At 37.4% G+C, this 2,500-nt stretch overlaps 1 protein-coding gene across 6 annotated transcripts in view; it reads left to right on the top strand.

Moving 5' to 3' along the window:
* The window catches only part of ZFHX4 (zinc finger homeobox 4), a 158,333-nt gene that overhangs the window by 26,371 nt on the left and 129,462 nt on the right, over positions 1-2,500 (top strand). The gene's annotated exons all lie outside the window — the stretch shown is intronic.

Genomic DNA, 2,500 nt, shown 5'->3' with positions numbered 1-2,500 from the left:
CTGAGGTAGTCCTTGTGATTTTTTTTTTAGCTATGACTTTGTGAAACTTCGTTATAACTCTCATAGAAGGTCCCTGGGGGGAAGAGATTTTTTTTATTTTTCAATATTGAAGATGCTGTAACCTCTAATGGATGCATGTTCCATCATATGTTACATACAATCAGTAAGTCATCCCAGTAATCTTTAATTCCTCATCTAGGTATAATGATTTAATCTACCTAACCTGATAGCAAACATGGCCACAAAGACTGTAAACAGCTCAAGTATGGAAATACACATTATGGTTTCTCTCTGTGTTACTCGTCAGTTCAAAGATTTAGTATTTGTTTTAACTGGAATGAAATACACTCTTGTTTATACAATTGTGATCAGAGGGCTGACGTCATTGTTTAGTACTCATTAATACTGAAGTTATGTAAGGAGACTGATAGCTATAAATGTATAGTTTATTTAAAAATGTTGATTAAGTAACAGAAAAGATGTTATGACACTTGTTACCGTGCTGGTTTTCTTTTTTACTCTGGTTTTGTGATGGAAGATTTAAAAATCTAGTTTAGTTCTGCTAAACCTTTTAAGACTGGAAATTGCAACAGCAAGACTCTTCAGTGCAGGGTTGTGGGAAGAAGGGGAAGGGTGAGATGCTACGCTGCAGAACCCATTTTGTATCTATCTGCCTAAAATTATTTAATGCTTGTAAATGCCATTCCAGTCGCAGTATGATGTGCATGCCCACGACTACTCTGGCAAGCGTTTTTGTGTGCGTGCTGCACACTATGATGCTGTGGTATACCATGATATACTGCAGTATGGGTAGAGCTTGCTTCAAGTAGCAAAGGCTAAATGGAAAGCCACAGATAGGGCTAGAATAGTTTTAGGCAGTTGCATCTGGTTCCATTTGCTGTATTAACTCCTGCTTTATCAGTTAGTTTCACCCAGTAAAGAGGTTTCTCCCTGTCTGATCCTTTCTTGGTTCTGTGTAGGACAGAGTTATTTCACATGCATCCCTGTATCATTGATGGAAAACAAAACAGAACTACTACTGTCTCTTTTCCTCTGCAACGGTCCAAAAAACTTCTTGTGTGCGTGTTGGTGCCAGCCGGGTGTGTGTCTTCATGCTTGCATGTGTGTTTACGCATGACTGAAATAGTCTCATGAGTGCAGTTGCTGAGTGGATACATGTAAAAATGCTTTATACCAGCATTGTTTATCCTTTTGTGTTAGAGTTGAGCAATACCAGTATGAAGACGTTTATACCAGTCCTCTACAGATGGAAGAGGCTGGGATTTGCTTTATGGTGTAACTATCCTTGTGCAACTTTTTATCTGTAGATAAGGCCTTGCGAGGAGAGTGTGTTAGACGTGTAGGCTTTCTTCAGGATGCATACACTGTGCAGATTTGCCAAATGGGAAGGTAAACATGCTTGTCTCCGGACTAATTAGAGAATTATTAGGTTTTCATGCTCTTTGTGATCAGATTATTTCAAAAGGGTTTTAAATTGCATGTGTGCCATGAGCATAATTAACCTGGATCTCATCAATGATTAAAATTACACACCAAGCTTTGTGACGTTTGATTCAGGAGCAATTAGGCTGTCATTTTAGCCATTTCAGATACCAAAACTAATTTTGATTCATTTTCATTCTATGCAAATCTTCTGATGTATCTTAAACTGATCACTTCCTCTCTCTGATTTAGCTGACAAGATTAGATTTGATTACACTTAAAAAAAATTAAGCAGCTATCCTTCATACTTAATATCTCAGTGACCTTCACTGAAGCCTTTCCTGGGCAAGGTTTTTTATTTTTTTTTAATCCCGAAATCACACTAAGTGATTTTATGCAGGGATATAGCACCTGGCTCTTATGTATATAAGTATATATATTGTCTAGCAATGCAAAATTTTTTAGTTAGATTTGCTTTTCTTGTAAATGAGAAGATGGAGAAAACATTAATGCTTCAGATATCTAAACCAATAGTTTTCAGGATGTAATGAAACTTTTATACTTAATTGAAAACTTATCTGATAAATTGGCTACTGCTTTTGTCTAAAATTAATGAGATCCATCACTCTGACTTATGACTGGAATGAAGACTGCTTACCTCCTGCATAAAAGCAAGGCAGAGTCTATATCATAGACTGAAAATAAACAGTAAAGTTTCAGAGTATTCAGCTGTTGTGTACAGTGCCATCATTCTGCAAACTGAGAGATCTGCAAGGACTCGGAGTAGCTTAGGCTGTAGTCAGGCTACTATTACAGTGGCTGGAGCCTTGCAGGCTCACAAAAAAAAAAAAAAAAAAAAAAGGAAGGAAAGCAGACTTTTAACCAATGTGTGCCCAACTTTCTTCTGGTGCTTTTACCCTGCTGCCAGACACTGATATGGCTTTTATAGAGTGCATCTCGTTCTCAACAAAGGGAGTTTATGGTCTAAGATGCCTGCCTGCAAGAAATGATTGAAGGATTTTCATCAGTAGTGCTTGCGTATGATTTGTTAAGCTAG

This window comes from Aquila chrysaetos, chromosome 4, assembly GCF_900496995.4.
Source record: "Aquila chrysaetos chrysaetos chromosome 4, bAquChr1.4, whole genome shotgun sequence".
Classification (NCBI taxonomy): domain Eukaryota; kingdom Metazoa; phylum Chordata; class Aves; order Accipitriformes; family Accipitridae; genus Aquila; species Aquila chrysaetos.
The sequence above is the reverse complement of the archived record's forward strand: the minus strand, read 5'-3'. Positions and strand labels throughout refer to the sequence as shown.